Here is a 14,315-nt window from a genome sequence, read left to right on the forward strand (position 1 = left end):
CAATAGTCCTGGATTGTGAGAGTGATGTTTGACTGCCCATTTAAATCGGGCCTAAATGGGTTGTTGGACATCTCTCGACGGGTCCCAGATTAGAGAGGGTGCAGGCTGGGCTGAGGGACACCACTCCCCCCAACCCCCATGCATGAATTTCATGCACTGGGCCTCTAGTTATCTTAATAAAAAATTACCTTAATCAGATAATTAACATCTCAACTATCCTGAATCTGTAGGGAAGAGAAGGGTTTTTAAACTGAGAAGTTTGTATGCCTTTTGGGTTGTCTTAACACTTTGAACATATTAGCCGAAATTTGTATGTTTACACTAAAGGCCCGGTGCATGAAATTTGTGCATGGGGGTGTATGTCCCAATCTGGGACCCCTTAAAGATGTCTGACTGTCCAACGGGCATATGGACATCCCTCTCACAATCCAGGACTGCTGGTTCCCAATTGCTCGCTTGCCTGCCTTCCTGCTTTCCCCTAACAACTCCCCTGCCAGCCTGATAGATGCCTAACTGCCCTCCCCTGCAGGCCTAGTCCCTTCCAACTGCCCTCCCCTGCTGGCCTGATCGTCCTCAACTGCCCTCCCTTGTAGACTTGGCCCCTCCCAACTGCCCTCCCCTGCTGGCCATCTTGTGGTGGCCATCTTGTGTCCACATGGGGGCAGCCATTTTTGACCACAAGGGGGGAGCCATCTTGTGTGTTTGGAGGGATGGTTAATTTGCATATTACTTTTTTATTAGTTAGGATTTTGTTAGGATGTCTATAGCTTTCATTGAAACACTAAGAGGTTGTCTTATATTGGAATACCCAAGAAGCAGACCTTGAGACAAAAATGTGAGTGCAAGTAGTTTGCTTGAAAAGTGATGCCAGAAACACTGATGAAGGAGGAGGAAGTGAAACTGGGAAGGGGGGAAAACGGATACAGTATATACTGAGTGGCTAGATAATCATGACCACCTGACCTTCGTAGGCAAATTAGCCGTACACTGCATCGTATGAAATATGGAAGCTGAAGGCCTGTTCAAACACCTTTGCTATCTGCAGTTACCAAGATAAAACGTCTCCAATTTGCACAGGGACACAAGGATTGGACAGTCAAGCATTGGAAAAAAGTCATGTGGTCCAATGAATCACATTTCCAGTTGCATCATGCAGATGGCAGAGTGAGAATTTCATGGAAACAGCATGAAAGTATGCTCCCCACATGCATGAGTACAACCCTTCAAGCTGGTGGGGCAATGTTATGGTTTGGGGCATGTTTTCCTGGCATGATTTGGACCCTTTAATTCGTGTGGAATAACATCTGGATAGCACAACATACCTACCGTGTTTCCCCCAAAATAAGACATCCTCCGAAAATCAGACCTACTTACAGGTTTCCTTCTGAGTGAAGGAATCCCCCCGAAAATAAGGCCCCCCTAGGCTAAACATGAGAGATTTGGTCCACTGATTCTGAAAGAAATGGAGTCACAAGAAATTCACCAGGAAATTCAGGAATTGGATTGTTATGATGATGTTCCAGAAGATGATGACATGATTGTCATTGAATAAATGAGTAAATTCTTGATACTGTAGGATTCACAGTTTGTCTGGTTTGTGTTGACAACTACCTTACTACCGTACCGTATACAGGTAATAAATTTCCTTTATTTTCATTTAACAATAAATGTGTACCGTATTCTTCTTCATGGAAAAATAAGACATCCCCTGAAAATAAGACCTAGCGCATCTTTGGGAGCAAAAATTAATATAAGACACTGTCTTATTTTCGGGAAAACAGGGTAAGTATCATTGGTGACCAAGTTCATCTTATCATGGTGATGGCATATCTCAATGGACATGGCTTCTTCCAACAAGACAATGCGCCATGCCACGGTGCTCATATTGTGCAGGAGTGGTTTCAAGAACACGAGGCAGACTTTACCTTGCTTAGGTGGCCCCCACAATCACCACATCTCAATACATTTGAGCATTTGTGGAACGAAGTTAAAAGCCATCAGGCAATTGGTTCCACAACCATCAAACCTCACAGAACTGGACAGTGCTATTCATCAGGCATGGTGTCAGATTCCTTGCATCACCTTTCAAGATCTCGTGGAGTCAAAGCCAAGAAGAATCGCCACAGTATTGAAGGCAAAAGGTGGTACTGATGAGGTGTTCATAATAATCTGGCCACTCAGTGAATGTTACCAAGTTACTTTATTGACACCTGAAGCTGAATCTTCCTATTGAACTCTGGGAGAGTATAGATCACATTTCAAATTTATCCCAGCCAAGGGGTAAAGGAGCTTCTGTCAGTTATTGGTTGAAAGCTGCTCCCAAGAACAGTTAACTCCCCTGGCCTGCACTGGAACCCAAAGTGCTGAGGGGATAAAGGTGAGCTGCTGCCAGCATCTGCTACTAGAGGTAACAGTAAAATACAACTTGATTTTTTCGTTAATTAAAGGTACTTAAAAGTTGTTGTACTTGCCGAAAGCGGTTTGGCTCAGTGGTAGAGTGTCGGTCTATGGACTGAAAGGTCCCAGGTTCGATTCCGGTCAGGGGAATGTACATTGGTTGCGGGCACATCCCCGGTAGGGGGTGTGCAAGAGGCAGCTGGTCGATGTTTCTCTTTCATCGACGTTTCTAGCTCTCTATCTCTCTCCCTTCCTCTCTGTAAAAAAAATCAATAAAATATATTTTAAAAAAAGTTGTACTTGACTGGAAACTCTATGACAGTAAGGAATTGTCATTCATTCATTCATTTATTTATTGTTAATCCTAACCCGAGGATATTTTTTCCATTGATCTTTAGAGATAGAAAGGGAAAATGGGAGGGGGAGAGAGAAATGTCCATGTGACTCACAGGTTAAGAACCGCTGCTGTAGAGCCTAACACCATCGGAAAACAGAGATATTTACATTACAATTCATTAATAGTAGCAGAATTACAGTTACGAAGTAGCAACAAAAATAATTTTATGGTTGGGGGTCACCACAACATGAGGAACTGTATTAAAGGGTCGAGGCATTAGAAAGATTGAGAATCACTGCCTTAGAGATACACAGTGAAATATTTAGGCATGAAGTCATGATATCTGGATTTACTTTAAAATAACATTGGGAAAGACAAAGTCTCGTGGTCATATATTGATCATCATTGGAGTGAATGGTTAAATAACCAATATATAAAACTGCCAGAAATGTGTGTTTTGTCTTAAAGTCTAGAATTAAGAAATATTCACAGGAACAAATCTTTTGAAGTTTTCAGGCTGAACCTATTTAAAAAAATTTTTTTTATTGATTTCGGAGAGGGAGGGAGGGAGGGAGGGAGGGAGGGAGAGAGAGAGAGAGAGAGAGAGAGAGAGAGAGAGAGAGAGAGCGAGCGAGCAATGATGAGAGACAATCACTAATAGACTGCCTCCTGCATGTCCCCTAATGGGAAATCAAGCCTGCAACCCAGGCATACACCCTGACTGGAATTGAACTGCAACCTCCTGGTTCATAGGTCGATGCTCAACCACTGAACCATGCTGGTCAGGCAAGGCTAACCCTGTTTTTATTGCTTGTGTTTTGCTAATGTTTCAACTGACCAAACTTAAAAATCACCAACATTTTATTCAGACAGTCTGCTTTGCTTATTGAACATTTTTAACAGTTAGCTGGCTGGGCTCCAAATAAGGGGTCAGCATTTTGCTTTAAATAAGACATTGATCACCATCTGGTGGTGAATAACAGTAACTTTGGTTTGTATATTACTTTATGGTTTATAAAGTGTTTTCATATACATTTCCTCATTAGTTGAAATAACTGTAGAAATTATAATGAACTTATTTAATTATGCTTTGTGTCACAATTTCAAGAAACTGTAAGATGACATAGTAGTTCGCTCATCTAGTTATTTTTTGCTTGTCAAATGAATGTTGATTTGAAAGAAAATGAACTTATCACTTGTTACTAGGGAATAAAGACCATATAACTTTCATAAGGAAATGGAGTACTTTTGCCTTAGTTGGATTGGTTCATTGATAGAGCATCGGCCTGTGGACTGAAGGGTCCTGGGTTTGATTCCAATTAAGGGCACATGCCCAATTGCAGACTCTATCCCCAGGAGGGAGCGTGCAGGAGGCAGCCAATGACTGATTCTCTTTCATCATTGATATTTCTATCTCTCTCCCTTCCTCTCTGAAATCAATAAAAATGTATTTAAAAAAGAAAGAGATGGAGTTCTTCTAAGTTCACAATTTTGCAAAATAAGTTAGAACCATAAGAGCTTAACAATAACTAACAAAATAGAACGATTATAACAAAAATTATATTAAGAATTATAATGGAAGTTATGTGAGTGTGGTCTCTTTAAAAATATCTTATTGTACTATACTCACCCTTCTTGTGATGATGTGAGATGGTATAATGCCTACATGATGAAATTAAATGAGGTAGATACACTGACAAAGGGGCAGTTTATACCCAGGCAAGATTGGGTGGGATGATGAAATATTTTATCACACTACTCAGAACAGCATGCAATTTAAACTTTTTAATTATTTTTTTACTGTGGTTGACCTTGGGTAATTGAGACTGCAGAAAGCAAAACTGCAGTTCGTTGGAGATGGGAAACCTATCTATCATAAAAGGGTAATATGCTAACTAGACTGGCAGACTTTACGGACGTCCTTTTGGACAAAGCCATGGTGGCAGAGCCAAGGCAGAGACGGTTAGGGGCAATCAGGCCAGGAGGGGAGGGCAGTTGGGGGCAAACAGGCCTGTAGGGAAGGGCAGTGGGGCGGGGGGGGGGGGGGGACCAGGCCAGCAGGGGAGCTGTTAGGTGTCAATCAGGCTGGCAGGCAGAAGCAATTTGGGGCAGGCAGGCAGGCAGGCAGGCAGGCGAGTGGTTGAGAGCCAGCAGTCCTAGATTGTGAGAGGGATGTCCGACTGTCAGACAGTAAGACATCCCCCAAGGGGTCTCAGAATGAAGAAGGTGCAGGCTGATGGACACCCCTCCCCATGCACAAATTTTATGTACTGGGCCACTAGTATATATATAAAAGCTTAGGTGACTGTTAGGACCGAAGGACCAGCCGGTAGCTGTGATGGGAACTGAGCCAGACTTTGCTGCTGGGGCCCTGATGGCCCCGAGTCTGGTTCACCTGCACCCCAGACCCAGACAGGAGGGAGGAGGGAGCTCAATTCCTCAGGGAATCAGCTGTTGGTTCGTTTGCTGTTGGGGCCCTGACAGCCTTGAATCTGGTTCACCCAATGGCAGGCCAGGCCAAGAGACTCCATTCATGCATAAATTTGTGCACCGGGCCTCTAGTTAGAATAATGTATCATACGTGGTGAGGATAGAAGCCTGGCATTTTATAGAGGTCTGATATTAGAAAATCACTATATATAGGTATTTCTTAAGTTAAATATATAAATGTTATTTATTTCTGTATACAAATATCCACCGGAGCATTCAGTCTTCCATCTCTTCCCTGGAAAGGAAGAGAAAGGGGGAAAGAACTTGCAGATAAGTCGCAAATAAGAACTTGCAACAAGTAATATTACTTGTTGGCTCTCACAGTGAACTGAAACCCAAAGCTACTTTCACCATCTTTTTCATCTCATGCTCCTCACCACTTTCCTGCATACTGTTAGTTCAGATAATTTCTCTTTCCCATCTATAGGAACTCTCTTTTTTTCCTTTCTACCTATAGAATATTTGTATTTTCCTCTCTCTCCCTCTCTCCCTATCTTCAGCTCTCTTTATTTTCTTCTCGCTATTCTAGTTCATCAGATAATTGAATGAACCAGGAACTGTACTTGGTGTTGTGAATCAGGTGATGAAAAAGGCAGATGGATCTGGCTCTCATCATGGAGAGAGAAGGAAGGAGGAGGTAGTGATAGATATTTACAAAGTGAGACTATAAAGATAATTAAAACTATTAGATGTCAAGAAGTCTACCCTTTTCTTTTTCTTTATTCCCCCCGTTTATTGTATTTATTTTTAGAAACTATAATTTAAAAAATATATATGTATTTTCATTGATTTCAGAGGAAAGGGAGAGGGAGAGAGTGATAGAAACATCAATGATGTGAGAGAATCATTGATTGGCTACCTCCTGCATGCCCCACACTGGGGATGGAGCCTGCAACCCGGAAATATACCCTTGACCAGGAATCAAACCGTGATCTCCTTCTTCATAGTTTGATGCCCAACCACTGACCATACCAGCCACTTTTTCCCGTTAATACTTAATTTTTGTTTTTTCTTAATTATCAACATTTTAAGGTAAATTTAAAACCAGTGTTTCAGCTAGAGTGTTAGTTTCCTGCTTTATTTAAATATTAAAATTGCATGATAATTTTTTCCATTATCTTGTTCAAGATAAAATCAGGTGTAGCTAGGCAGTTTACAAGTTGGCTTGGATTTCAGTGGGATACAGCCTTTTTTTTTTGCAGTTTGAGCACTGTCTCAAGGTAGTGTTTCATATTTTGAGTAACAATGGTTGCTTTTGAATTTAAAGCAAAGTGTTTCTCAACCTTTTTTTCATGGTCATAGCCCTAGAGAGGATATTTTAATTTTAATTTAATTTAAAATTTTCTCTCTAGCAATAGGAATTAAATATTGTACTAATGAATAAGGTTTTGTCAGAAAGTGTTAATATGTGGAAAACCATAAACCATTACCTGGAATTTTCTGCCTTCCTCGAGTACCAGTTTTTGGCCCTTTGGGATCACTATTGTTTCTATTGAGAATATATACTATAGTAGACTTTGCTTTTATTATTATAAATTTTCCATAAAGCAATTTGGAAGTGGAGTGACTTTTTCAAGAGTTTTAACTGTGGGAATGGATTGGAAAATAGTGCTGATGGTTGCACAATGCTTGAATGTAATTAATGCCACTGAAATGTACACTTAAAATGGTTTTAACAAGTTTTATGTTGTGTATATCATGACAGAATTAATCACTAACATCATTGATTTGTATACTATAAATGGATGAATCATATGGTATATGAATTATATCTCAATAAAGTTGTAGGAAAGGGATGTGTTGGAAGGAGTAGTAATAGCTTTCTGTTGCTATGGCAACTGTTGGATTACCTTTTAGAAATGGATAATGTCTCACAGTGTGTAGGTACAAAACCAAGAAACAGCTGTACAGAAAGGGAGGTTTGATTTGTAAGTTAGATCCATCCATTTGATATTTATAAAAGAACATTCTAAAGAGCCCTGGATTTGGCCGAGACCGGTTTGGCTCAATGGATAGAGCGTCGGCTTGAGGACTGAAGGGTCCCGGGTTCGATTCTGGTCAAGGGCATGTACCTTGGTTGCGGGCATGTCCCCAGTAGGGGGTGTGCAAGAGGCAGCTGATCGATGACTCTCTCTCATCGATGTTTCTAACTCTCTATCTCTCTCCCTTCCTCTCTGTACAAAATCAATAAAATATATATTAAAAAAAATAATATTAAAGAGCCCTGGATTTGAAGATGAGAAGTCTGGTCTCATGCTTGGCCTCTATTTGAACCTGGGCAGTTCACATCACATCTTAGTTGCTTAGTTTTCCATTTTGTTAGAGAGTGTGAATTAGATCATTGCTTTCAGTTAAAAAATTCTAATATCCCGCCGAAACCGGTTTGGCTCAGTGGTAGAGCGTCGGTCTGCAGACTGAAGGGTCCCGGGTTCGATTCCAGTCAAGGGCATGTACGTTGGCTGCAGGCACATCGGGGATGTGCAGGAGGCGGCTGGTCGATGTTTCTCTCTCATCGACATTTCTGGCTCTCTATCACTCTCCCTTCCTCTCTGTAAAAATCAATAAAATATATTTAAAAAAAAATTCTAATATCCCGTGATTAGCTGTCATTATTATAAGAAAAATAAATACTTGACTCCATACATAGACATAATCATTGAATATTAGAGCAGGAGGACTTTGATCATCTGGTACAACTCTATTTTTGGATGAGAAAATTGAAGTTTGCTCCTCTTTTTCCTGACTCTGTCTAGTGTTTTTCATAATATGCATATAGTTATATGATGTATAATGAGTTTTCAGTCAACAACAGACTGCTTATAAGGCAATGTTCCCATCTATATATATAACAGCCTAAGTGACCAGTTGATGGGTAGCTATGATGCACACTGACCACCAGGAGGCAGATGCTCAATGCACAAGCATGGAAACATGGAACAGACTGATGAATCTCAGAGGGGAGGGGAAGAGTGGGAAGAGATTAACCAAAGATTTTATATGCATACTAGAGGCCTGGTGTACGAATTTGTGCACTGCTGGGGTCCCTTGGCCTGGCCTGCACCCTCTCGCAATCTGGGACCCCTTGGGGGAAGTTGGACTGCTGATTTTGGCCCAATCTCATGTCATGCCAAGGCACCCTACCTATGTACGAATCTGTGTACCAGGCCTCTAGTAATTTTATAATTAAGCTGAAAAAAATTCCTGTGGCTTAGTGATGTTGTAGCTGTCATGATTTAGTGCAATGCATCACACAAGATATAACTGTGTTACATTTGCCTTCAGTATTTACCACAGAAACAGGCTGTAACCAGGGTTATTACTCAAGAGATATAGGGGAAGATAATGTTACTCCCAATATATGTCTATTTGGCACAAGGATTATTTTAGACTAATTAATTTTAAGAGACCATAGGCATGGGAGAAGTTCTGAAAACCAAATGGAAGTTAACCTTTGTAAAATACATTTACATTTATAAGGGAAACCTCTATTAGGGATTTCTCCCTCGCAATACCTGAAGGAAGGGATGACCTTACCTCTGCAAACTCTTATCAATGCAAAAGATTACGACTTAAATCTTTATAACTACCTTACACTTGTTTACCATGCTTTTCCACGTAACATCCCTTTTAGCTGACGATGGTATTTAAGGTGGTGGTTTCAGCCATTTTGACAAATTGCTCCTGTTTTCCTGGATCTCTCCCTGTGTACATGAAGTGTGCATGTCATTAAACTTTTGTGGAGTTTTTTCTCCTGTATTTCTGTTTTTTATTACAAGGATGTTCCAACCAGAACCCAAAAGGGTAGGGGGAAAATTACTTTTCCTCCCCTACAGAGCAATAGTTTGGAACAATTTCTTTGCTTTTTAGAAAACTTTAGGACTATTGATTAAATGAACTCTTTGAAGATAAGGTATATAAATGTATAACAGTTATTATAAGAATCAGAAGGTCTGTGGAACTAGTCTCATTATTGCTAAAACTGTGCTTCCCCAACAGAGATTATAAAAACTGGCCAGTAGTTAAAACTTTACTGTAAATTTATCTTCCAATCACTATATCTAAAATCAATGCTCTCTTATCATTGGACTGCATAAAATCAACTGTTCTTGTGGCTGTAATTATATCTATGTTTGTATAGAGGAAGTTTAAGTAAAAGACTTTATTGAAAAATTAGAAGAATTAGGCCATTTAATTAATGAGCTGTTGTAAACTTTCACTTAAAAAGAATTTTAAGTAGCATTGCAGACTCGGCAGCATTCTTAAGGTTTGGTACTGGAAAGATGCTTAGAAAAATGTCAGAATATAGAACATCTTTGGTGCTTGGGTCAGTAATGCAGTCTGGAATTGTTGCATCATACCTACCTCATTTGCCAGGTTTTCCATGAATTCACACAGCCTCTGAACTTCTCTTCTGCTTCAAAATCTTTCACCGTGAGGCCTTAGGAAACAGGTCTGTTGAAGGTTATGTATCAAATCCAGCATGTGAAAAGGTAGAGCTTTTTGTTCCATTAGGAAGAAACCTATATTCTGGGTATTCAGATTCTGTATTTCTTTTTTTTTTTTCTTTTTTTAAAATATATTTTATTGATTTTTCACAGAGAGGAAAGGAGAGGGATAGATAGTTAGAAACATCGATGAGAAAGAATCATCGACCAGCTGCCTCTTGCACACCCCACACTGGGGATGTGCCTGCAACTCAGGTACATGCCCTTGACCGGAATCGAACCCGGAACCCTTCAGTCCGCAGGCCGACGCTCCACCACTGAGCCAAACTGGCTTCAGCTATTGAAATTAATTTTTATGTCTCTTTTACTTTTATGAGTGAACTTTAGAAAATTTGAAATCACGTGGCTCATCTTATTTTCTATTGACAGTGCTTTTCAAGAGCCAGTGCTCTAAAAGAAAGAAAATCAAGTAATATATAACCTATTTCAATATGCCTAAATCAACTAGGACTACATTTGTAAAATTGGATAGAAAACATTTTGCATATTTTTTTACTCTTGAGTTTTTAAAAATATTTGCAATTGTATCAAATTTTTGTCTGATTTCATATATCTATATGATATAGAGGACATGCATACATAAATAATGCAAAGTTTTTAGCCAACTCCTAAATGAGTGATGTAGACAGCATTGATATTATGGCCATCCCAAGGACAGAGTTGTTGCTGGAATCATTGGAAAGCTATCTCAGAGACTTTGGGGATTTTTATTTATCAGAAATTGAAAGATGAGAATATTTCAAGTGGGCAGAAAACAGTAAACTGAAGGACTTGAATAAAGCCCACATAGGTAGTGAACTAAGTATGTATGCTTAGTGGATAGTGAACAGGCCTAAATTATTTAAATCAAGGATTTCAGTGTGGAAGTGAGAGAGGATTGGAATTAGGTTGACACTGAAAATTGGGACTCTGAGGCCATGGAAAGAAATTTGGATGAGTTTATATAGGTATTTAGGGACCATAAGTGATATTTATGAACTGGGAACTGACATGAAAGCAGTAGTTTTAGAGGATTGGTTTGATTATAGGAGATTATTTAAAGGTATTTTTTCTGAAGTGAGAAGGTACGGGGGTGGGGGTGGGGGGTGGGGGATAGGGAATAGGTTTGAGATGTAGGAAGGCAAAATCATCAAGACTTACTGTTTAGAAGCACTCAGCTCAGTGTGGATTGGTTTGGCTTGATTGGCTGGAGCATCATCCTGTACACTGAAAGGTTGCAGGTTTGATTCCTGATCAGAGAGTATACCTAGATTGCAAGTTCAATCCTGGTCTGAGGGGTGCATATAGGAGGCAACTGATTGATGTTTGTCTCACTCTCCTTTCCTCTCTCTCTCAAATCAATAAAAACATATTCTTGGGTGAGGATTAAAAAAACAAAAGACACTTACTGTTTGGGGAAAAGTGAGAAATTGGAACTGACCTTGGTTCCCTGAATATCAATGATAAAAACAAAGGTATTTTATGTGATACAGACAGTATTAATATGCTCAGAGTCACTAATCATCCGAGAGATGCAAATCAAAATGACAATTGAGATACTATCTCATACCTGTCAGAATGGCTATCATCAACAAATGACAAGTGCTGGTGAGGATGCAGAGAAAAAGTAACCCTCATGCACTGCTGGTGGGAATGCAGACTGATGCAGCCACTGTGGAGGACAGTATGGAGTTTCCTCAAAACACTAAAAGTGGAACTCCCATTTGACCCAGTGATCCCACTTCTATGAATATATCCCAAGAAACTAGAAACACCAGTGCTCTTAACAAAAAAAATCAGGTAATATATAACCTATTTCTATATGCCTAAATCAACTATGACTATATTTGTAAAGTGGGATAGAAAACAGAGGATATATGAATCCCTCTGTTCATAGCAGCACAATTTATGTACAATAGCTAAGACCTGGAAACAGCCTAAGTGCCCATCAGCAGATGAGTGGATTAAAAAACAGCGTTACATCTACACAATGGGATATTATGAAGTTGTAAAAAGGAAGGAACTGCCATTTGCAACAACATGAATGGACTTGGAGAGCATTATGCTAAATGAAATAAGTCAGAGAAAGATAGATATCACATGATCTCACTCATTTGTGGAATATAATGAACAACATAAACTGATGAACAAAAACAGAGACAGAGAAGCATCAATCAGACTGTCAAGTCTCAGAGGGAAGGCAGGGAGGGTGGGGAGAAGTGGGAGAGATCAACCAAAGGACTTGTATGCATGCATATAAGCCTAACCAATGGACACAGACCCTAGGGGGGTGAGGGCATGTGTAGAGGGATAGGGAGGACAATGGGAGGATAAGGACACATATATAATACCTTAATCAATAAAAAGTATTTAAAAATACACTATGTAATGTCTTGTAGTTTTGAAATTGTAAGATAACAAATACATCCCTTTATTAAAGATGAGGATTTTGAGATTCATTGTTTAAAGACTGAACTAGAATCATAGTCCCCTTGTTCAAGTGCTGCAGCTAATAATTGATCCCAGATCTTTTTCTTCCTAATGTATTATATTTGACATCTACTTCATTCCCTATGCCAGTGCCTCTGTTTTTGGCTTTTTATTACTTTGCATAACCAGTTAATCACTAGGTTTTATTATTTGTTTTCCTAAGCATTTCTCAGATCTGCACACTTCTCTCTGTACCACTTCTACCTTAGTTTAGGTGATTCTCATCTTTCTGGATTGATATTTTCCTGAATTTTTTGAGATCTTTCTAAATCACAGAGCACTCTCTTGCCTAAATTTTTAAAATAAAATGTGTTCTTGTTAGCCTAGCCTTATAAGGCTCTGCATGGTCATGCCGTCATGCCCTTTTTCTGTATTCATGCCTCCAGTTCATGATCACTTTGTTTTTCAGCTTTTTGTATCTGCAGTTAATTCTGTAGGCAATGTCCTTCCCCCCCTTTTTCCACTCCACCCTCAATCCCAAACTTCAGGTCTTGGCTTAATATAATTATCTGTTTACTTGTCTATAACCACCTCTCCTAGCTTCTCTTACTTCCAACTCACTTAAGAAGGCTCATTAAGGGTAGAGATTATTTCTTACTTACAAATAGTGGACCTACAAAAATTGGTTGAATGGCTGAATGTGTTTATATTTGAAGGTCCTTACAAGTTGGAAATAGCTTTAGTGGAGAATAGAGTCTGAAAGAATGATGAAAAGAATTAGTCCATCATTTCCCATACTGTACTTCAGAGCACGTGTGTCAAACACAAGGCCCTCGGGCCAAATCCAGCCCGCCAGGCCTTGCAATGTGGCCCGCACTGCGCTGTCATCACTGCACTCCACTGTCAGTTTATGACATTGTCAGTTTATGACTGTTCAGTAAACCATTCGGCCCGCGATTTAGGCTGGATTTTAGATTTTGGCCCCTTCTCTGATTGAGTTCGACACCCCTACTTCAGAGCATTGTATCCTACAGGATAATGTGTGTTTCCCAATCAAAAGTTCCATAATTAAATATTATATGTCCCTATCTTGGGTATTCACTTCACATAGGAACAATCAATAAAGGCTTCCAGAAGTTCTGCGGTTAAAAAAAAAATGTTTTTTAATCTAGCATTTTCCCAATATATTGATAATGAAACTTTTATAGATAGTATACTCTGATTTCTCCTAGGTTACTAATGTTTTGGTATTTGGGAAATGCTAAACTTGACTGGTTGTGTGTGTTCTTAATTTCCTCAGATCTAATTAATATAATTAATATAATAATTTGATCATGGCCAAGGGATATTTGGAGGGACTCCAGTTGTTACAGTTAGAAGAGAGAATCTGGAGAAAGATAAAACAATCTTCAAATATTTAAAGGTTCCAATATAAGGGGAGTTGAACGTATAAGAGAAAAAGAACAAGAACCAGGGAGGAAGGCAGATTTTGATTTTGTGTAAGGGTCACTTTCTAATAATTAGAACCTTGGAGGAAAAGTAATTTTCTCTTACTGAAGGTTATCAAGCGTTTATCTGTAAGGATGCAATAGAGGAATTTAGCACAATAGATAAGGGTTAGATTGGAAGAGTAGTTTCTGAAACAGTTTGAAAACTGTTAGATTACTTCTGCGATATTTGTCAATTTGGAATATATGTTCCTTGATTTCTTTCTATGGTAATTCTATGAATCTATGTTGGTCTGCAGTCTCAGAAAAGAAACCAAATATGTGCTATGAAAGACAATAGAAATTTAATAGTATATTAAGTATTTTTATTGACTTTATTTTTTAGAGCAGTTTTAGATGCACAGAAAAATTGAACATAAAGTACAGAGAGTTCCCAGGTGTTCTCTTCCCCCACTGTCTATATCCTGCACCACGTGTTACAATCAATAAACCTACACTGACAACATCATGATCACCCACAAGTCCACAGTTGACATTTTAGTTTACTATTACTTGATGATATTTTGGAAGAAAATGTGAATATACCTACTCATCTTTAAGGAAATAATTTTCAGTTTCTTGCCCTAGTTTACTCTTTTCTGACTCAGAGATCTAAGAGATAGTTAAAGTCCGCATCTTTTTAAAAAAATTATTCAGTCTTGGGGAATGTTCTTTTTCTATAATTTAAAT

General features: G+C 39.1%; 1 protein-coding gene across 4 annotated transcripts in view; it reads left to right on the plus strand.

Annotated features, from left to right (window-relative positions):
- Positions 1-14,315, plus strand: part of RSF1 (remodeling and spacing factor 1) — a 116,485-nt gene that overhangs the window by 28,368 nt on the left and 73,802 nt on the right. The window lies entirely within an intron of this gene.

This window comes from Pipistrellus hanaki (genome assembly GCF_964339955.1).
Source record: "Pipistrellus hanaki genome assembly, chromosome: 9".
NCBI lineage: Eukaryota > Metazoa > Chordata > Mammalia > Chiroptera > Vespertilionidae > Pipistrellus > Pipistrellus hanaki.